Consider the following 23,974-nt stretch of genomic DNA (forward strand, 5'->3'; position numbering starts at 1 on the left):
CCAATCAGTGCCCACAATGGGCATCACTGATTGGCAGGCATTATTGTTTGGCACTGATTGGCATCCATTAGTACCATACATAACAGTACATCAATGCCACCTATCAGTGCCCATGCATGCCCATCCGTGCCGCCTATCAGTGCCCATCCGTGCCACCTATCAGTGCCCATCCGTGCTGCCTGTGCCTCCTATCCGTGCCCATCAATGCCACCTCATCACTGCCGCCTTATCAGTGCCCGTCAGTGCAGCCCCATCAGTGAAGGAGAAAACATACTCATTTACAAAGTTTTGTAACTGAAACAAGAAAAACATTTTTTTTTTTTTTCAAAATTTTCGGTCTTTTTTTTATTTGTTTAGCAGAAAATAAAAATCCCAGAGGTGATCAAATACCACAAAAAGAAAGCTCTATTTGTGGGAACAAAATGATAAAAATTTTGTTTGGGTGCAGTGTTACATGACCGCGCAATTGTTAAAGTGCGACAGTGCTGAAAGTTGAAAATTGGTCTGGGCCCTGCATTGAAGTGGTTATTAAAGAAAAGGTCAAAAATGGTGCAAATAAATTATTTACAGAAAAGGGGCGTTACAAAAAATAAAGAGATAATAAAACCACAAAGAAAAAAAAAAAAAAAAAAAGAGGACGGGAAAAAAAAGAAAACTTGCAATGTCCTGGTTTCTGCAACGTTAAGTCAATGAGCAAGGTGTTATTGTCTCTCATAACTTGACAGACGTTATTTGGTTGATGGTACATGAGAACAGCAAAAACTGTCCTGCCATCTCCCTTTTCTCTTGGGATGAAAGGGGTGTTAACAGAGGCCATCTGACCAATTAAGTGCCTGAGGAGTGGCTATCGTGTTTATGATTGTATCCTGGCCACCCCTACACACAGTTTTATACTAATATTAAAAAGGAGAAGTCCAGCCTGAGCTTTTTAGGCTGGGCTTCTTCTATGGGTCACAGGAGTGCAATTCGTTTTTGCACTTCTGTGACCCGTTTTCAGAGGAGAGCGGTCTGAAGTCCGCTCTCCGCTGACGTCACTGCCATCAGTCGAGGCAGCGCATCATCCCGACTTCCAAGTCTGGATCCGCCAGCTGCCTTGATTGATGGCAGTCTTAGCGAGCTGCTGAGACAGCCTCTCCCCGCCCCTCCACAGCTCAGCGCTCCAGTGAGCATGGAAAAGCAGAGAGGAGAGTCACTGACTGACAGTCAGCAGCTTTCCTCTCGGGGATCTGTGAGAACCGAGCCATCGGCGGTGTTCAGTGGCTTGGTTCTCAGTGCAGAGACTGCGGGGGGACAGCTGCAGCATCGGTCTGATGCTCCATCCACCGAGGTAAGTATAAATTTAAAAAAAAAATAACACCCATACTTCTTTTAATATCTTCCAATATGTGAAGATGGCATTCAAGAAACCAGTATATTGAGGACGTGGTCTGACGAGGCATGAGAGCAGACGTGCTGCACGGAGCTCCCGCTGGTGATCCTCTCCTCTCTTCACACACATTTTCATCCAGAATCAGCTAAAAGTGCTACCTACAGTCACCCTGAGCAGCCCAGACCCGCTGGATCCCAGAACCGAGCCGGGGGAACCGAGGAGAAGCTGCGGCCACGGCGCCCCAAGCTGGCCAAGATGGCGCCTGGCAGTCACAGCCTTCTAAGGCACAACAAGGCCCGGAGAAGAAACCAGAGCAGGAGGGTAAGTGTAACAAACAATGAAGAGTAGAGATGACGTGAAGCCTCCACCAAACTTCAGTGTGCAAAAGAAAAGCACACCACACCCACGTGCTGTCAATCTGCTTACCAGAAAAATATGAAAACAAGCGATGTAATCATATGATGCAAAGGTTCAGCCTGATATGTTTCATCCTATGTGGATATCATCAGAGGCGTCACATAGGATGAAACATGTCAGGCGGGCCGATCCAAGCAAGCTGTGAGCCGCAAATTATTTTCTTTCTGTGATGATGTTAATTTTTTACCTGTAAGTAGACTACAATAAACACGTGTGTTTTACCTATACGGGCTTCACTATTGTTGCTTTCTCCCTACTGGGTTATCCTGCTGGTGATCGCGCAATTCATCCATCTTCTCATGTGAATCCTGATGTCCTGGTGATATGTGACAACATGGCTTTTCCCATTTTCTGTCTGTCAATGATGGAGTGTGCGATTTTGATCTACTGTTGAACCTTTGCATCATATGATTACATCGCTTGTTTTCATATTTTTCTGGTAAGCAGATTGACAGCACGTGGGTGTGGTGTGCTTTTCTTTTGCACACTGAAGTTTGGTGGAGGCTTCGCGTCATCTCTACTCTTCATTGTTTTTTTTGGACTATCATATTTACTTGCAAATTTTGTTTTACTTAAGCGCTGCATTTTGATCTTTTATATTTGTGTTTGATGAATCAACAAACTATGTTGGCTGCTAATACTTTTTTTAGTTAGCACAGATATTTCTTCACCTTTTTTTCACTTAAGTGTAACAAACCCCTGAAGCACAAAGAGCAGCCCAGAGAGATGCTTTATTAGGCACAGAAACTGTCTGGCAATGTTGTGTTATCTCTGAGTGCCTCACAACAGCACACACACTCCCCTGAGTAGGAAGATAGGGAGGAAGCAGGCATGCTAGATGATACAGTGCCACTAGACTCTCAGGCAGAGCACATGCATGACTTATTTGATCCCCTTTCAGAGGACAGTGCCCAACCCACGCTTAGTGAAATCCTGCACGCAACCCCCCCCCGAATAGGGATGTTAAAGTGGCTACTCAGTAAGCATTCCAAGCCCTTAATAAAACAGACGACGTCGAGAACCGTCTGAGACGCAATAAAGTTTGCATAGTGGGGCTCCAAGAAAAGGTGGAGGGCAGGGACCCCACAGCATTTGTTGAAGGATGGCTGCAAGATGTATTCGGCAAAGAAGCCTTTTCCCCTATTTACACTGTGGAAAGGGCACACAGAGTACCCCCGAGACCCCTCCCACCTGGCAACCCGCCCCAATCGATACTAGCCAGGCTTCTGAACTACAAGGATAAGTAGGTGGTAGTGCTGCATCTGGCCAGAGAGAAGGGAACCATACAATATAATGCCACCAAAATTTCATTCTACCCGGATTTTTTCCACGGAAGTACAACTTAGACTATCAACATTTGCAGATGTCAAGAAAAGGCTGCAATTATCCTATGCCATGCTATTCCCAGCCAAATTGAGAGTAACAGCCGGGGGCCAGAGCCAGTTTTTTGAAAACGCACAAGACGCGGCCATCTGGCTGGATCAAAATGAGCAAGACCTTCGCTGGCGCGGGCGTGAAGATGGTGCAGGATGACTCCTGCTCTGAAACAAGAGAAACAGGAGAAAGTTGGGCACAAAGTTTTCCATACAGTTTGCTTCTTTACAGAGGAACTATTTCTACAGTCTATACACAGTGAGTGACTACCCGCCTTTCCATTTTTTGCTAGTTTTACTGCTAACACCGGCCCACACAGGTGATGTTGCCGTGTTGGCTGCATGTGAGCCACCAGAAGTCATGGGATGCATGGCAGTTGTGTCGGTGCCCGGTTGGCACAAAGACAAACTGGAACTTTCACCCTACAGCCCCTAGGAAGTTTTAGCTGTGTATGGTTAAGCATGGCCATAACCCAGGGCATCAGTTATCTCACCCTATGTTTTTTTTCCTTTACCTATATGCTGTGCAGTTGCGCGAGATTGACTGCCTCTTACACAAAATGTTTTTCCAATGTACAACCCCCTTGTGGGGAAAGTTATGCCTAATGCATTTTTTCTTGTTGACCAATCCAGGTTATCAATGAGCCTGGATCAGTGAGGTAACCAAGGCACAAGTGACCCCCCCTGAACATTATGTAACTGTCTGCAATGGTATCCACGCCTATAGTAACGTGGAATTTCCGAGGAGTGAATGATCCCTTGAAAAGGACCATGATCTCCTCCTGCTTGCGCAAATTCCACTCAGCCATTATTGGCCTGCAGGAAACTCACATCCTGGGGGACAATGTGGGGTTTCTACAATGTGCATGGGTGGGTAAAGCGTATCACTCCACTCACTCGGCTTATTCACGCGGGGTGAGTGTATTGATACACAAAGCGTTGGTCTATCAGGAGCTTGACTCGCTGGTGGACGCTTCTGGTAGATTTTTATTTTTATACTGTAAACTGTACACCATAACCATGCTTTTAGCTTTTGTGTATGTCATTTTCGTGGGACGTGCTGCAGTTGTTGTCGTACCTGGCGAGCAAACCCATGGTTCTGGTATTAATTATGGGGGAATTTAACTGTTATCTAGACCCCAAAATGGATAGGCACCCCCCCAAGGGCAGCAGAGGTACGGCTCTTAGCCACCTGTTGTCTGAGGTGGGATGGACGGAAATATGGTGCATGCGCAACCCTGACACAAAACAGTTTTCATGCTTCTCCAAAACCCACGGCCCCTGTCACAAATTGATCTATGTGTGGGCACGCCCAACATAATTGATCGCACCTCCAAGGTGGAATATTTCCCGCATGGAGTGTCTGATCACTCCCCCCTGGCCTTGCGGCTGATTACCCAGCCCCCTACCTCGCTACCTAAGGCCCCCCGGAAACTCAATGCCTTCTGGCTTAAATTATTCACCTCACCAGACTGAATAGCAACACAAATCGATAGCTTTTTCCAATCCCATAGCCAATACCCTGATATGGTCCAAAAATGGGAGGCTCTTAAAGCCTACTTTAGAGAGGTGTCTATTACTGAGATTACACAAGTTAAACGGAACTCCTCGGCTCTGCTGGAGCAGGAGGGAGACCAGGTACGACAACTGGAACTTACCTATATCACAGACCCCAAGGACTCTGCAAGGGAGGCATAGATGTCGGCCCAGGATTCCATGGATTGCCTGAGATCCTCCGCTGCAGAACGTAAGAGATTCTTCACCAAGCTTGCTTTTTACGAAGAGAGGGAAAAGACAGGACACCTACTGGCGAGGATTGCTAGATCTCAGCAACAGTCCCCGGCTATCGGGGCGATACACTCATCTAATGGCAGGGTGGTTAACGATCCGGAGATGGTCATCTCGGAGTTGGCATCCTTCTATACAGACCTCTATGGGGCGAGGGATGACTACTCAGATGCTGATCTGGAGAATTATATATCCAGCATTGACTTACCCTCATTGTCAGAGGGAGACAAAATATTGTTGGAGGCACCCGTGACTTTGGAGGAGCTACAGAAGGCGGCATGCTCCTTCCCCATGTGCAAGGCCCCTGGGGAGGATGGTCGTCCCATGGAGGTCCTTGCCCAATAAGGGGAACAGGTACTGCCACAATTGCTGGAGGTGTTCAACGCCTCCATTGAGGGGGGGCACCTCCCTCCATCAATGGCTAGAGCGAATGTGATATTACTGCTTAAACCTGGGAAGGATCCAGTTGACCCTGGCTCCTATAGGCCCATTTCCCTCCTCCAAAGCGATGTTAAGATCCTGGCCAAGGTTCTGGCAATTCGGGTCAATGGGATCATAGCTTCCATCATACACCCAGACCAGGCAGGTTTTATGCTGCAAAAGTCCACAGCCACCAATCTCAGATGCCTTTTTCTCAACATGCAATTGCAGGCAGACAACAGGGGAAACAGGGCCCTACTATCCCTGGACGCCAATAAGGCATTCGACAGTGTAGGCAGGCGATAGCTGTGGGCGGTGCTATCCACATTTGGATTCGGAGATCGATTTATAGCTTGGGTTAAACGTCTATATGCATCCCCACAAGCAACCATTAGGATGTCGGGCAGAATGTCACATGCGTTCGCTTTGGGCAGGGGGACAAGGCAGGGTTTTCCCCTTCCCCCCTGCTCTTCGCTATCGCTATTGAACCACTGGCGGCATTAATGAGGGCCAGTATGGGTATCACAAGGTTGAAATAGGGTGATCTTCATGAGAAGATCAGGTTTGTATGCAGACGACGTGATGCTTTTCCTGGGTGACACCACAGCCTCCTTAGCTGAAGTGATGACCATGATTTCCAGATTTGGGCACTACTCAGGTCTGACCATTAACTGGTTCAAATCAGCCCTGAGGCTGCTTGACGGGGAATGGGAGGTGGATCTTCCTGACTCATGCCCGATCCCAGTGGTGACCTCATTTAAATTTCTAGGAATACAAATATCACCTAGAATTGCGGATTGTTGCCAACTAAATATATACCCCCTTCTGTCCGATTTCGGGATAAGATCAACACCTGGAACAACCTTAAACTATCACTGGCGGGTAGAGCCAACTTAATAAAAATGATACTGATGCCGCAGATATTATACCTTCTTTATAACTCTTCGGTGGTGATCCATTTGAAAATATTTAGGGTGGTTGACAGCCTCTTTAGACACCTACTGTGGAATACGGGTCCCCCCAGAGCCAAATTAGAACAACTGCAGCACCCAAAGGAAGGAGGACTGGCAATGCCCAACCCTTGGCTGTACTACATCGCAGCCCAAAATGCAGCATCCGACTGGGTCCATGACCCATGATCCGGAGGGTTCATCAGTGAGATTGATGCTGAACAGATCTGGAGCGGAAAACGTTCCGATGGGCCTGGAGGCACAGATGTTTCATAAATCCAATAAACAGACACCCTCCCTTAATCTAATCCAGAAACTCTGGAACATGGGTAGACAGATCCAGGAGGTGCTGGGCTTTACTGAATATAGCCTGATATGGGGGAACCTTTCTTATGTCGAACTAGCGAAGTTGCAGCAGGGACCTGTCACAAATATTTCAAGACAGCAAGCTGCTTTCCTTCTCTGAAATACAAAACAGATTTAATTTACCCTCTAACATGTACTACTCCTATCTCCAGCTCAGGCACACTGTGGGCGTGCAAGGAAACGCTACCCATTGGACTATGTCCAATACCCCCATCTTTCACCTTCTACAAACAAGCACTAAAACCAAAGGGATTATTTCAAATTGCTACCAAATGTTATTGACACACCATTTACGGGATCACCCCACTAAGGCACCGTCCCTATGGGAAAAAGATGTAGGCCCACTTATGGGAGACCAATGGGAGGAAGCCCTGCAATCAATCACCACATGCTCTCTTAATGTAGGCCAAAAAGTTTCCCAACTATACACATAGCGCTCCGGGTGCATTACAACCCGCTCAGAGTACATAAAATGGGTAGGAGGCAAGACCCCCTGTGTGACAGGTGTAGGCAACACTGGGGAGATTTAATTCACTTGCTATGGAGATGCCCAAAGCTCCACCAGTATTGGAAGGCGGTGCTTGGGGTGGTTAATCAAGTGTTCCAGACAACCCCCCCTTGGACCCAACTCACTGTATCTTAGGAATTCTGAAGGAGGTTGTACCGGAGGAAGTGGTGAGAATAACATTTTCTAGAGCATTAGTCCAAGCTTGTAAACTCATCCTGATGTGATGGAAATCGATCTCACCGCCCACAGTCGCCTCATGGATAACACATATGGGGAACACCTTGATCATGGAAAGATATATTTACCAACACAAGGGAAGCCCAGGTAGATTTGAAAGAATATGGGCACCTTGGCTAGATGCCCCTGGACTAAGCCCCAGGAAATTGGTGATGTCTAGAATTTTACAAGGCCCTGCGGGAGGAGCCCAATAAGTTTGAAGTGCTCAACACCAGTTAAAATCTATGACCAAATGTACCTTAGTATATGGTGGACCTGAAGGTCATGACGACAGGAGAAATGTAAACAGCGTTAAGATGAATACGAAATGTAAATGTAACCTTATGCTACTGCATTGTTTTTACATTGGAAATTGTCTAAACTTGCTCAATAAACACCTTTTTGATAAAAAAAAAAAAAAAAAAGAAGAAACCAGTATATTATTGATCAGCATTCAATTATATGTCCAGTGATACCAAACACAGAGTATATCAGATGGGCCTGTCACCCAGGAGGTAGGAGACTGTTATCTTTCTTTCTGTGTGCTTTAGCACAGTCATGTATGACCTCAATTTGTTTGGTGTGATATTCCTCATTCAAATATATACTTAATATTAATGTGTCCTGGTCCTGTTTAATATTATGAATTGTCTGTGGATTTTGTTAGGTCGTGAATTGGGCAGAGGTCTCAGAGGTCACCCCACGCTTGACATTTTATGGCACGCTACGTGCTCCTAGTGCCTTTATTTGCCCTACAAATCATGGGTGACGGAACTAAAGGATTTGGTCCTAGTTTTATGATCGGTCTGGTCAGCAAAAACTAACAGACATCCTGACAGAGTTCAATTAGCTGTTTACAGCTCTGCAAAGGCCTGTGTGTTTGTGTCTACGGTCCCCAAGTAAAGATAAAAGGCTTTTTTGAAGCGTGTTAAAGTTAAGGCTATGAAATCCATCAATTGAAGGAGGAAGGAGGGGTAAGATCACTGGGCTTTTATGGCCAACATGGCTGAGTCCTGAACAAACTGGATGTTGCCTTCATCTTTTCATGGGCTCAGTGCGCACCACCATTACACATGCCTCTTACTAAACACCTTGGACTGTCTACTTTCCAAAAAGGGGTCATTTGGAGAGTAATTGCAATGTACATCAGAACAATATACAAATATATACAATTTAACCACATCAGCCCCGGAAGATTTGGCTGCTCAATGACCAGGCCATTTTTTGCGATCCGGCACTGCAACGATTTAACTGACAATTGCGCGGTCGTGCAACACTGTGCCCAAACAAAATTTTTCCCCACAAATAGAGCTTTCTTTTGAGTGTATTGGATCACCTCTGCGGTTTTTATTTTTTGCGCTATAAACAAAAAGAGCGACAATTTTGAAATAACACAATATTTTGTACTTTTTGCTATAATAAAGATCCCCAATTTTTTTTTTTTTTAAAGCACATTTTCTCCCTCAATTTAGGCCGATATGTATTCTACATATTTTTAGTAATAAAATGTGCAATAAGCGTATATTGATTGGTTTGCGCAAAAGCTATAGCGTCTACAAAATAGGGGAAAGATATATGGCATTTTTATTATTATTTTTAACTAGTAATGGCGGTGATCTGCGATTTTTAAATCGGGACTGCGACATTATGGCGGACAGATTGGACACTTTTGGCACATTTTTGGACCATTGACAATTATACAGCGATCAGTGCTATAAAAATGCACCGATTACTGTGTAAATGTCACTGGCAGGAAAGGGGTTAACACTAGGGGGTGATCAAGGGATTAACTGTGTTCCCTAGTGTGTGTTCTAACTGTAGGGGGATGGGACTGACTAGAGGAGATGACAGATCGCTGTTCCTACCTAGTAGAAACTCACAATCTGCCTCTCCTCACAGAACAGGGATTTGTGCGTTTACACACACACGTCCCTGTTTCTGCCTATCGTGCCCGCGACAGCCAGCCAATGCGCATTGGCACCCCCGCAGTGTATGGGGCACAAGCACTTGCTATCCCACTTAAAGGACCCGACGTACAGCTACGACAGCTTGCAGGAACGAGCCGACCTGTCGCTGTAGAATGACGGCGGCTGGTCGGCAAGCACTTAAGGTTATTTTTTGCAAAGAAATGTAGCAGAATAAACTTTGGCCCAATTATTTACAAAAAAATGATAAAAATTTAATTTGGGTAATTGTCATTGAAAGTGTGACAGCATTGAAATCTGAAAACTGGCCTGGGCTGGAATATGGTGAAATAATCCAGTATTGAAGTGGTTAAACATCTGATATGTTTTCTAATTTGTGAATAAAATATGGGTTAATGAGATTTGTTAATTATTGCATCATGGTTTTATGTGGATTTTACTCAGCACACTTTTTTGAACTTGGGGTTGAACCTTGAAGATTTTTTTATACTAAGAGCAAAGTCACAGGCCTTTGAAAAGAAAACAGGCCAAGACCAAGATCTGACCTTTAAGAGTACTTATGACCAATATCTGGTCAAGACCTGGTTGTAGAAAGGCCATAATGTGAGGCATAGAGTAATCTCTCTGGGACTGAAGTGCCTGTGTTCACACCAAGGCAAAAAAAGGTTTCCAGGTCTGACAATAGATCTTCCTGTATGAGGCTTTACTAGCTTTTAGTAAGGCAGGAATCCCAGACTTAGAAACACACCTTTATAATTTTAACACTTTCAACAACTATGCCGTTAAAGTCAAAGATTGAGGCGCAAGATGGAAAGCGCCTGAAATTTAGCAGATCTGTTCTGTTGGGAAGCGATCAAGGGTTGTTTGCTAGGAGTCCGAGTATGCCTGTGTATGAGGATATTCTGGGCCAGTTTCGTGCAATTAGAAATCATCATTTTCCTCTCTTGCTCTATTTTCTTGAGCAGATGAGGTAGCACTGGAGGGAAGGCGTAAATTAGCATGAACTGAGACCAGGAGATTATGAAGGCATCTGAGGCTGAGGATCCCTGGTTATCTGGAGGCTAGGATGTTCACAGCCAGAATCACCCATTTCGGGAATATAAGACTGAAGACATCTGAATGAAGGACCCAATACCGTTCATCCAGATAATAGCAGTTGGGGTAACTTGCTTTCCAGTTGTCCATTAATGGGATGTGGACCGCAGAGATCGCTGGACAGCAGATGGTCTGGTTTGCTTCCATCAAGGCAGCCAGACTCCTGGTACCCCCTTGATGGCTGATATAAGCAACCATCATGGAATTGTCTGACTGCACCTTGATTGGGTACCCCCTCAGAAGGGGGGGTACAGGGGTGCAGGACAAACCTGATGGTTCTAAACTCCAAGCTGTTAATGGGAAGCTGGGCTTCTCCCAATGAATATATTCCTTGGACTGTTAACACTGGAATCCTCCCCACCTTGAGAGATGTGTGTCTATTGTGATAACTTTTCAGTGATAGGGAAGGAAGGACTTCCCCACTATTAGGGCTAGGGTGGTAATCCACCAAGATAGGGAGTTTGTTGCTTGAAAGGAGGAACATCTGCAATAGGAAGAGTAAGATGTTTGTTTAAAACAGACAGCAGGATCAACTACGGGAATAGCTCACTTTTTTGTAAACTCGATAGTTTTATAAGTCAGTGGTTCCCAACTTTAGTCCTCAAGTACCCCCCAACAGGACATGTTTGCAAGTTTTTATATATCTTGCACAGGTGCTTTAAATCAGAGTGAATGGCTTGGTATTTTGGACAGCTATTTTATCTAAGAGAAATTCCCAAAACATGGCCTGTTGGAGGTACTTGAGGACTGAGGTTGAGAACCACTGCTGTAAGGGATACCAAATGCAGGCATCCAGCAGCAGGGACGACCAGATCTATGTAGATTACAATAAAGTTTACATTTGTTAATGCACACAACACCAATCCAACACCAACAAACTTTTAGGCAAAGCAAAAGGTGAAGTATAAAAGTGACAGTGAAGCAAAACCAAATCAACAACCTAATTTTATACATTATATGCAAATGGGGGGAAGCTGACAAACAGAGCATGAGCAGGACTTGGAACAAGGGGAACAGAGTTATAGGGCGTACACACGGTCGGACTTTGTTCGGACATTCCGACAACAAAATCCTAGGATTTTTTCCGACGGATGTTGGCTCAAACTTGTTTTGTCTACACACGGTCGCACAAAGTTGTCGGAAAATCCGATCATTCTAAACGCGGTAAAGTAAAACACGTACGTCGGGACTATAAACGGGGCAGTGGCCAATAGCTTTCATCTCTTTATTTTTTCTGAGCATGCGTGGCACTTTGTCCGTCGGATTTGTGTACACACGATCGGAATTTCCGACAACGGATTTTGCTGTCGGAAAATTTTATCGCCTGCTCTCCAACTTTGTGTGTCGGAAAATCCGATGGAAAATGTCCGATGGAGCCCACACACGGTCGGAATTTCCGACAACACGCTTCGATCGGACATTTTCCATCGGAAAATCCTACCGTGTGTACGGGGCATTAGAGTTAATGGGATGAAGTACATGTGTCAAACATAAGGCTCACGGGCTGAATCCGGCCCACCAGGCCATTTTATGGAGCCCTTTAAATAGAAATCCTCCTGCAAATCCTGTGCCTCTCTGTGCAACTACAGCACCCCCTTGTCTCCATCTTCCCTGGTCTCAGCATACATCAGACTCCAGCCCTCCTCTTGTCCTTCTCCAGACCCTGCACTTTCTGCTTCCCAGCAGCAGCACAAGGCAAGGGGGGTGCACTGTGATGTGAGGGAGAGTGGGGAACTCTTGACTTCTGATAGTGAGGGGACTCTTGACATCTGATGTAAGTGGGGGTGGGGTGCTCTGGACATCTGCTTATAATTATGAGAATACAATTCTATACTAGAAACACAAGAAACTTTATTGGAGACTGCTCAGACAGAACACCATGGCAGAACCATTTCTTGCGGATGATACTAGCAGTGTGCGACCCTTCTTTTCAGATTTGCATCATCTGCTACAGGAGTGTGAGTGGGCTCTGTGCTGGTCTGTACCTGCCCTTCACAGCTTAAGTCTTCAGTTATTACCAAAACCAGTATTTAAATGCAGAGACAATTAATTACTTAATATGATAAAGAGCAGATATATTTATGTAGTCTTACAGATACAACTGGCCCATTTAAGGCAACTTTAACGGCTACACAAACCGATGTCTCGGATTTCATAGTTACATAGTAGGTGACGTTGAAAAAAAACACAAGTCCATCAACTCCAACCTATGTGTGTGATTATATGTCAGGACTACATTGTATATCCCTCTATGTTGCAGTCATTCAGGTGCTTATCTAATAGTTTCTTGAAATTATCGATGTCCCCCGCTGAGACTACCGCCTGTGGAAGGGAATTGCACATCCCTGCAGCTATTACAGTAAAAGAACCCTCTACGTAGTTTAAGGTTAAACCTCTTTTCTTCTAATTGTAATCAGTGACCACGAGTCTTGTTAAACTCCCTTCTCCGAAAAAGTTTTATCCCTATTGTGGGGTCACCAGTATGGTATTTGTATATTGAAATCGTATCCCCTCTCAAGCGTCTCTTCTCCAGAGAGAATAAGTTCAGTGCTCCCAACCTTTCCTCATAACTAATATCCTCCAGACCCTTTATTAGCTTTGTTGCCCTTCTTTGTACTCGCTCCATTTCCAGTACTTCCTTCCTGAGGACTGGTGCCCAGAACTGGACAGCATACTCTAGGTGCGGCCGGACCAGAGTCTTGTAGAGCGGGAGAATTATCGTTTTATCCCTGGAATTAATCCCCTTTTAAATGCATGCCCTTTTAAATGCATGCCAATATTCATTTTTCTTTGTTAGCAGCAGCTTGGAATTCAATGCCATTGCTGAGCCTATCATCTCCTATCATTTCCTATGCAGGGAAACGAAAATGGGGACCCGGAAGTGCCATTTTTACACGTCGCTTCCGGGTCAGCCTCAAGAAGGGGAGGAGAGCGAACATGGCTCCTCCCCCCACAGATGGGCAAGCAGGCCTGGATTACATAGCGGGGGTGCAAAAAAAAAAAAAAAAAAGTAAAACCTGCTGCTTGAAAACACATATTCAGTGCCTGAAACTTTACGTTCTGGGTGTCGGGCGATATAAACTGCACATCCCTGTTGATTAAAGCGGTGTATAAACAGCGGCCTTAGGTTTTTCAGAAGATTTGGCTAAAGCTCCATCATGCACTAAGGTGGGATAACTCGCCCCCAAATTTTTTTGTACAAGGCCTCGAGTTGATGCCTCTTTTCATTTTCACTAGAGTAAATGTGTATGACCCTCTTGAACTGAGAGATAGGCAGGCTGTCACAGAGGTGCCTGGGATGCCCACTGTGATAGTGTAGCAAAGGGTTCCTATCTGTTGTGTTGGATCTCTAGTATGTTGTGCATAGCTGGTAGTGTCATTTAGCATTGGTATAATGCCTTCCCTGTAATCCTTATACTCCATCACAACTATTGCTGCAATGCCACAAATTCATCGGTACTCAAATTGGTGTATGTTCTCTTGGATGCACCAGAAAAAAAATTGTGTTTCAGAGTCTGTAAAGAACGATCTATGGATTGGTATTGACCAGGAGGCATAAATTTACTTGTAAGGTTAAAAGGTTCACCCTTTGACATCGCCATGGTCCCCAATTGTGCATGAAAGAACCGTTTCATTTTCAACGACCTCTAAAATTTAAGCAGTTAGATTAAAATCAAATTTAAATCGGTTAGTCCTGCTGTAGGGCAAATCAAAAGGCCTTTAGCTAACAGGTGTGACACTTCTAGATAAGTTCATCATTGAGCTCTTCTGCCTGTTTCTTGGCGGGTTTGAGGAATGCCGTGGCCTCTTGATGCCCATCTTGGTTCTTCACGGTCTCAGTCCCTTGGAAAAAGGGAAGTGCTGCTTTCAGTATTAGATGCTGTAGAGCTGCCGGATGCCCCAACTTTGCTGCCGGTCAAAGGATTCCCAGTCGGTTGTTCATTATCAGTGGTGGTAGAAGGGCTCCCTTTTTGTGGTCTATTAGATAGTGGGCAAGCCCGCAGTCTCCTTCTGGGCCTGGTAACACCAGTTAACAATATACCCTTCCTTCTAGGTAATCTTGGTTAACTTGTTTAAATTTATTACGTATGGATTGTTTCTACCTTACAGTATATGCTGCAATTTCTTTATCAATATGTTGTAGTGCAATGGTCTGTTTGTCTTGGTCTTGTAAAGAAAGTTCCAGTGTTGTGAGCTCACGGTTGACTTGACACAGCTGAATTTTTACTTCAATGACTAATACAAATTCAATGACTTTTAGGTGGATACTTCACACCATTTCTCGCAAAACTCAAGCTTATGCCGACTGATCGTAGGCAGATTCCTGGTTTGGAAGCCCCTTGATATCTTCCTTGCTCTATAATACCCCAATATGGTTTGTGCAGTTTGAGATCCACTTGTCTTTTCTTTAAATGTGTTCTCTCTCTCAAACTATTGATTTCTGTGTGAAATCCTTTTTAGTATCGGAAGGGAAGTGGACTGCTTTGATCTCTTCCTGGCTGTCGATGCATCCAAATTTTTTGTCACCAGGTGTTGATGGAATGTCATCAGATGTCATTTGGTTGTAGGTAGTATTCACAATTGAATCGATCGGTGAATGCGATGCCACGGTATTATATGGGCGTATCCAGGATGAAGCACCCTTGCGACTGGCAGCCGTCAGTGGTGCTGTATGGGAGACTAGTCCAAAGATTCTAGCATATTCTGCTGACTTAAAGGCCAAGTTCACCTTTTTTTCCCTTTCTAAAATCCAGCTCCCCTATGTACCAATATACAGTCATGGCCGAAATTGTTGGCACCCCAGAAATTTTTCCAGAAAATCAAGTATTTCTCACAGAAAAGTATTGCAGTAACACGTTTTGCTATACATGTTTATTCCCTTTGTGTGTATTGGAAGAAAACAAAAAAAAGGGAGGAAAAAAAGCAAATTGGAAATGTCACACAAAACTCCAAAAATGGGCTGGTTAAAATTTTTGGCACCCTTAACTTAATATTTGGTTACACACCCTTTGGAAAAATTAACTGAAATCAGTCGCTTCCTATAACCATCAATAAGCTTCTTACACCTCTCACCCGGAATTTTGGACCACTCTTCCTTTGCAAACTGCTCCAGGTCTCTCTTATTGGAAGGGCGCCTTTTCCCAACAGCAATTTTAAGATCTCTCCACAGGTGTTCAATGGGATTTAGATCTGGACTCATTGCTGGCCACTTTAGAACTCTCCAGCGCTTTGTTGCCATCCATTTCTGGGTGCTTCTTGACGTATGTTTGGGGTCATTGTCCTGCTGGAAGACCCAAGATCTTGGACGCAAACCCAGCTTTCTGACACTGGGCTCTACAGTGCGATCAAAAATCCTTTGGTAATCCTCAGATTTCATGATGCCTTGCACACATTCAAGGCACCCAGTGCCAGAGGCAGCAAAACAACCCCAAAACATCACTGAACCTCCACCATATTTCACTGTAGGTACTGTGTTCTTTTCTTTGTAGGCCTCATTTCGTTTTCGGTAAACAGCAGAATGATGTGCTTTACCAAAAAGCTCTATCTTGGTCTCATCTGTCCACAAGACGTTTTCCCAGAAAGATTTTGGCTTACTCAAGTACATTGGCAAACTGTAGTCTTGCTTTTTTATGTATCTGTGTCAGCAGTGGGGTCCTCCTGGGTCTCCTGCCATAGCGTTTAATTTCATTTAAATGTTGACGGATAGTTTGCGCTGACACTGAAGCTCCCGGAGCCTGCAGGACAGCTTGGATCTCTTTGGAACTTGTTTGGGGCTGCTTATCCACCATCCGGACTATCCTGCGTTGCAACCTTTCATCAATTTTTCTCTTCCGTCCATGCCCAGAGAGATTAGCTACAGTGCCATGGGTTGTAAACTTCTTGATAATGTTGCGCAGTGTGGACAAAGGCAAATCTAGATCTCTGGAGATGGACTTGTAACCTTGAAATTGTTGATATTTTTCCACGATTTTGGTTCTCAAGTCCTCAGACAGTTCTCTTCTCCTTTTTCTGTTGTTCATGCTTAGTGTGGCACACACAGACACACAATGCAAAGACTAAGTGAACTTCTCTCCTTTTTATCTGCTTTCAGGTGTGATTTTTATCTTGCCCCAGGTGAGTTTAAAAGAGCATCACATGCTTGAAACAATCTTATTTATCCACAATTTTGAAAGGGTGCCAAGAATTTTGATCAGCCCATTTTTGGAATTGTGTGTGACATTATGTCCAATTTGCTTTTTTTCCTCCATTTTTTTGTTTTCTTCCAATACACACAAAGGGAATAAACATGTGTATAGTAAAACATGTTACTGCAATACTTTTCTGTGAGAAATACTTGATTTTCTGGAAAAATTTCTGGGGTGCCAAAAATTTTGTCCATGACTGTACCTTTGTTGCACAAAAATAAACAAAACCAAGTTTTCTTTGATTTTGAAAAGAAGGCCTTACGTCAGCCATGGCTATATTTCACAGATCACTTCAGAAACTCCTTGGTTTACAGACAGACAAGCCAGTAAAACGCAGGAAGGAGTTTACCAGCTGACCTCCTTTGCACACCTTCACTACTAAGTTTTCACAGCACTCCCAGCATTCCTCTATGCGTGCATTTGCCTGGCTTCACCAGCATCCCTTCAGACGGGTTCAGGGTGCATGCTAAACTCCCTGGGGCCACATGCAGCCCACAAGACACCCCTGATGTAGTGCAAGAACATGCCTGATTGGATACAGAGTGGTTGTATTGATGGTGTGTTCTCCTATATAGTTTTGGTAAATCTAAAGGGGATTGTACAGAGATTGTACAATCAGATTGTATAGTGTATGGCCACCTATATACCTAAAATTACCTAGTTGCGCTTTCAGTGTCATTAATTGTTAACGGCACACCAAACACACATTTTGCCACATGAAAAAACAGGTGACAAATGTAGTAAAAAACGTGCAAAAATGTCCCAAGAGCTACTTTGTCATGTGTAGCACAGCCCATTGAAGTCAATGGGCTGCCCTATGTGTGTCACTGAAAAACAAGTCAAAAAACACACGTTCCCACTACTCTAGGTGTGAATGAGACCTGAAAGTGAAATGTGACAAGAACAATGAGGCTCTATTCACGTATTTGTGTTTCCAAACGCATGCCAAACTGCACAAAAAATGCGCCCTTTGCCATGCGTTTCAGAAATGCTGCAAATGTGCATCATGTTTGTGTTGCCATTATGTTAAAAGCTCCCCAAGTGCAGCAAACGCACCAAAAACTGCGGTAACGGACAATGCTCCGCTCCAAAAAAAGTTCCAAAGCCTCTCTCGGGCAATTGTTGTGCATGGGACAGACCATTAAAGTGATTGGGCTGCCCTATCCGTGACGAGTGACAACACTCCAAAACACCCAAAAACAAACACATGTGGGAATGTGAGTTTTATCTACGTGAAGATGTGAACGAGTTCTGACAACTAAGTGTCACCATCCACTCCTATGTACTTGTATAAAGATGGCCATACACTATGTAATCGGATTGTACAATCTCTGTACAATTTTCTTTGGATTTATCAGAACTATGAAATACAAGGACCCACCTGACCAATCCATTCAATCTGTATGGAATCCGACAGGCCCTTACACTACATAGCTGATGGGAGATCTAAAGGAGATTGTACAATCAGATTGTATAAAAAGTAGGTGGAAGGTGGCATTTTAATGAGGAAGGGGTGGTCCAGAGTGGTGGATACACCCTATTACACCCTCTTCTGTGATGCAACAAGGAAGTGAAGGCTTCTGGGAGATGACCTAACAGGAAGTGAATGCTGATACAAGCTGCAGGAAGTGATGGAATCTGAAAATCGGTTTAAAATTACTTATAAACTGCCAAGATTTTAAAAATCCTGCAGACGAGGAAAGTGAGAGAAAAGCACATTGGGGTGGCTGGGCCAAAAATGGCATTGGAAAACGTTTCTATATATTATGAAAAGTGAAATTCTGCCTGAAAGGGTGAACTTATCCTTTAAGGCGTTACATACAAAAACTCATATCTACTTTATTGCCTCTGATTCCAGTAGGGTCAAAGTTGTGGCGGATAGAGCTCAAAGGATCCCAAAACTCTTCCATTTGTCAGATAGAGTGCCAAGAGAGGTTATTGACAGAATCCATTTTTTCCATGTAAAGGAACAACTCATGCAGCTCTTACGTCACAGCTCACCACTACCTGACCCCAACGCAGGAATTACCTTAGTTGCTGATCTCTCACAACAGACCATCTTAGCTCAGAAACAGCTGGTATCTATCCCTAACATTTTGGACAACAACAAAGTGGCCTACAAGTGGGGTTATCCTACCAAATTATTGATAACAAAAAAAAGCACTACCTACGTAGCATTTACAATGGCTAAGGACCTCTGGCTCAACATTGGGGGCTTATTCCCCCGAATCTGATGTTACCTCTCCTAGAGCGCCCCTAGGCAGAGTATCCCCGTCTTGGGAAACGAAGGTGGGATGAAGAGTGATATTTGACAAAATACTAAGATTTTTCAAGATACATATTTTGTCTTGTTACCCTGTTATTCATAATTGGTCGCTAAAGGAAGGTCACTTCTATTTAAATGCTTACCCTGGATGGACTTCGCCCATGGAACTCTAATTCCTACATGCTATTAGTAGTGAAATGCTACCCAGTGAGATGCCTCATATGCTTTATTATTTGTTTAACTGTTTATGCCTTGTTGAATGTTTCAGTTTTATTAACCACACCACTTATTCACTCGTTGATGACGTCTATGCTATTCTTCATGACAAGCTCTACTACAGAGGATTTCTACCTAAATTGTTGCATACTTCCCAAGCAAGATCCAAGATGCTTTCTTGAGGTAACTGGCCTATCTCTGCCCTTTACAATATAATTTTGCCTCCTGACAAATCTATATATGCAAAATCACTATCACATTTTGAAACTCAATGCCAGAGGATTAGTCTATTTAAACATAAAGCTTTGTCGTTAGATGCCAAAAAACTACAATGTAACATGTGCATTCAAGAAACGCATTTTCATGGCTCCAAACCCCCAAAACGCACTAACAAATCCTATTCTTGCTTTTTTGCTAATGCGGAGGCCAAAAAGTAAGGTATTTTTTATTACTTTAAGGGACACTGTACTGTATCCTTTACATCAGGGATCTCCAAACTACGGCCCTCTAGCTGTCGAAGAACTACAGGGTCCATGAAACATGGTAAAACTCTGACATTTACAGACATGACTAGGCATTGTGGGAATTGTAGTTACTGAACAACTGGAAGGCCATAGTTTGGAGACCCCTGCTTTACATGATATAGTCTTAGATCCTAATGGTAGATATATCATTTTAGTCTGTGCCCTAAATAATGTTACATATACCATTGTTAAGATTTATGCTCCCAACAAGGGTCAAAACGTGCCTTTTGCGATGGATTATTTCTTCCTTTTTCACCCTCATAATACATATAAGAATAGATCTTATACTTGCGAACCTCCTGTTATTTCATAAAGTTTCCCAGGCAACTATTAATACTATAACATGGTCGGACCCCTCACCAGTTACCCTGGAGTCTGGAGAATATAATGTTAATCCCTCTTCCTTATTGTGTAATATGTTTCTCCTTACTCAGTAAAAACCACTGTGAAAAATGATTAGTCCAGCTTAGGGAGTATTTGCAATGAAATTCTACATCAGAGTTTAACACCTTGTTTGGGGTGTTGAAAAAAATAGGATTTTTATAACAGCTTACCCGTAAAATCCTTTTCTTTTGAAGTACATCACAGGGCACAGAGCCATAGTAATTACTAGGTGGTACACCTTCAGGTGCTGGACACTGGCACACCCTAAACAGGAAGTTGCCTCCCTGTATAACCCCTCCCACTACTGGGAGTATCTCAGTTTTGTAGCAAAGCAATACATGTGTATACTAGAAAGAGGGGCGGGACCTCTGTGTCCCATGATGTACTTCAAAAGAAAAGGATTTTACAGGTAAGCTGTTATAAAAATCCTATTTTCTTTAATCGTACATCACGGGACACAGAGCCATAGTAATTACTATGTGGGATGTCCCAGAGCAATGCCAACTGAGGGGAGGGAGACACAACCAAAGTAGGGCACCATGAGATCAGAGGATTTATACTGCTGCCTGCAGTACACTGCGCCCAAAGGCGACATTCTCACGTCTTTTTACATCCACCAGATAGAATCTGGTAAATGTATGGATTGAAGACCAAGTTGCGGCCTTGCAGAATTGAGCCATGGAGGCTTGGTGATGCACTGCCCACGAAGCACTAACAGCCCTAGAGGAGTGCGCTTTGATTTGAGAGGGTAGAACTACCTCTTTCAACCATAAGCTTGAACGATTACTTGTCGAATCCATTTAGAAATAGTAGATTTTGATGCTGCCTCCCTCTTTTAGGACCTTCAGGCAACACGAACAAAACATCCGTTTCCCGAATCTGAGCAGTCGCCTTTAAGTAGACTTTGACTGCTCTCGCCATATCAAGAGAATGTAGTGATTTTTCTTCCATAGAACAGGGTTCTGGAAAAATGAAGATAGAACAATATCCTGGTTTAGATAAAAACCTGATATTACCTTCGGTAAAAAGTTAGGATGAGGACGCAATACTACCTTATCCTTGTGAACAATAAAAATATGGCTCTTTAAAGAAAGAGCAGCCAATTCTGATACCCTTCTTGCAGCAGATATGGTCACCAGAAAAAATAGTTTCCTTGTCAAAAAAGGACCAAGGGAATATGTCGTATCGGCCCAAAAAAAGTCTGTTTTGTAATGCCAACAAAACTAAATTCAAGTCCCAAGGGTTCAGGGGTTACCTAACCGGAGATTAAGCCAGGTTACCCCCTGAATAAAGTTATGAACCAAAGAATTCAAAGCAAGTAGTCGTTGAAATAATACTAATAAGGCTGAGACCTGTTCTTAGAGAGCACTCAAGGCCAGCCTCATTTCTCACCCTATTTGCAGAAATAGCAAGGCATCTGTTCCGCATGCTAGCGGATACTTTGTTTTTGACACAAAGTTGTCAATTTCTTTGTTGAACCTTCACGCAAACAGATCTATGTCTGGGATCCCCCATTTTTGACAGGAAGATATTGGGGTGAAGGAACCATTCTCCTGGGAACAACTGCTGGCAACTCAAGTAGTCCGCCTGTCAATTTTCTATTCCTAGAATGCAGACTGCCGATAGGCAAATTCCATTGTTTTCTGCCCAAGATAGGATATGATTCACCTTTCTCTGGGCTGCACAACTTCTTGTGCCCCCTTGGTAATATAGGCCATTGCAGTGGCATTGTCGGATTGAATCCTGGCAGGACAAATACTATAAACTTAACGTTCAGGCCCTCAGGACCAAGAGCTCTGCCTGAATTTCTAAAATGTTAATGGGCAAGGCCATTTCTGATTTGGGCCACTTCTCTTGGACAGTTGCCTCTTCCAGGACTGTTCCCCAATCTAAACAAAAAAGGTTGGCATATGTTGTTACCACTTCAGATTTTCCCCTTAGTAGATTTTTGGATATTAACCATAAACTGAGGCTCCGGCGCACCCAGCCTACAGCACCTGGTATTTCCAGGTGGTCTCTCACCCGGGTACTAACCAGGCCTGACCTTACTTCGCCTCCAAAATCAGACGAGATTGGGCGCTATCAGGATGATGTGGCTGTAGGCTTTGGAGTCAGACACATTGGGAATGTAGAGCTTGAACCCTTTGTTCCAAGCCGATAGGATACTGTTTTGCAGCTGTCTTGAATGAAACTGAGCATAAGGAACGGCTTCAAATGAAGCCACCATCTTTCCCAACAATCTCATGCAAAGTTGAATAGAAGAAATTCATCTTGCTTTGACCACCTAAATCAGTTCCTTTATGACGCTGATCTTTGCCTGGGGTAAGAATACCCTTTTCAGGGTGTACCTATGATCGCACCCAAGTATTTTAGCCTTCTTCATGGTTTTAAAGAAGATTTCTCTTAGGTTGAGAATCTGACCTAGATATTCCAGGTAGTTGAATGTGGTGACCATACTTTGGTCTAAGCGGGCTACCGACTGGTCTATCAAGAACAGATTGACTAGGTAAACTATAATCTTTATACCTTGGGCCCTTAATTTGGCTAGAAGAGGAGCCAGAATCTTTGTAAACACTCAAGGTGCAGTAGCTGGACCGGAAAGCAGAGCTACACAGTGAAAATGAAAATCTTCCACCTTAAAACGAAAAGTAGATATTACTAGTGAATGAGGAAGTAGGCATATGAAGGTATGCATCTTTGATGTCGATTGACGCCAGAAGTTTTCCTCCTTGTAAGATGGAGATAACGGATTTGGATTGACTCCAAATGAAAAAAAGAGTGGTTATATTCAGGAATTGAATTTAGATTTTTGAGATCCAGAATGTCCATTCAGATTTGGCATCGTGAAAAAAAAAAAGAGGTTTGAATCAAACCCCAACCTCTGTTCTTACATGGGGACCCCATGATCACTTTTTTCTTTTTCTCTGGATCCTTAGAAACATTTGATCTGAGAAAACGAGGAGACGGGAACTCTTGGAACTCCAGTTTGTTCCCTGGAGCTATTGAGGAAGTCTCGACACTCTTCTTGCCAGATCCTTGAGAACTGCAGAAGAATTCCCCCTATTCGATTGAACCTGATGGGGGAAGCCGCCATGACTGCCTGGAGGCTGATGCCTCTGGCACAGGAGAAGGAGCTTTAAAACGAAAATATATTTACTCCTTTTCTTAAATGGCAAAAGGGGTGCTTTCCACTAGAATTTCTTTGGATGCATTATCCAAAACATCCCCAAATAGCGGTTTCACCACAAAAAGGAAGACTAGCCAGGAGCTTCTTATAAGGCACTTAGCAAAGGGCGCAAGGCCCGAAGGATAGAATCTTCCATAGCAACTATTGCAAACATAAAGCTGTCTCCTTGGCCTTACTCTCAATGAGTAAGCAATTACTGTCAGCGCAGGCTGAGACACTCAATCTGCCAGAGAAAAAAGTTTTTTTTTATCAATAGGAATTCCACCTTTTGATCCGTTGGTTCCCTAAGCATTTGAGCATTGTCTGCCGGACAAGTCAAACTTATTCACAGAGGATATAGCAGCATTAATTGCTGGTATACCCTACGTAGTGAATTTCCTCCACCATAGGATAAAGTGTGAAAACTTTTCAGGAGGGAAAAAAAAAATGCTTATCTGGGTGATCCTCTCAAATGTAAAAAAGCTTTTCCAGCAATGAATGGACAGGAAAAGGCATGCACAGCTTTAGTGAACCCAAACACTCAGTTAAGGGTACATAAATGTGGAGCAATCATTCAGCAAGAAATTGCACCATCAATCTTAAGATTGGAACAGCTGATTCTCCCGCATTTGACACCTCAGAAGAGGAGTCATCAGCCTCACCACGGTCCCCTGAGGGTAATAGTCTTCTCCTGCCCCTAGTTCCTCAGTTTGAGGGTCCTGGGTAATGGAAGAGAACCTGTCGCATTTTGACCCACACTGGGATGCGATTAAAGTCGCTAAACTTTTTTTTTTTAGTTATCATAA

The 23,974-nt window shown here is 43.7% G+C and overlaps 1 protein-coding gene and 1 pseudogene across 6 annotated transcripts in view; both read right to left on the reverse strand.

Annotated features, from left to right (window-relative positions):
• Positions 1-23,974, reverse strand: part of ICE1 (interactor of little elongation complex ELL subunit 1) — a 467,878-nt gene that overhangs the window by 163,986 nt on the left and 279,918 nt on the right. The window lies entirely within an intron of this gene.
• Positions 21,988-22,106, reverse strand: LOC141146379 (5S ribosomal RNA; annotated as a pseudogene).

This window comes from Aquarana catesbeiana, linkage group LG05 (genome assembly GCF_042186555.1).
Source record: "Aquarana catesbeiana isolate 2022-GZ linkage group LG05, ASM4218655v1, whole genome shotgun sequence".
Classification (NCBI taxonomy): Eukaryota; Metazoa; Chordata; class Amphibia; order Anura; family Ranidae; genus Aquarana; species Aquarana catesbeiana.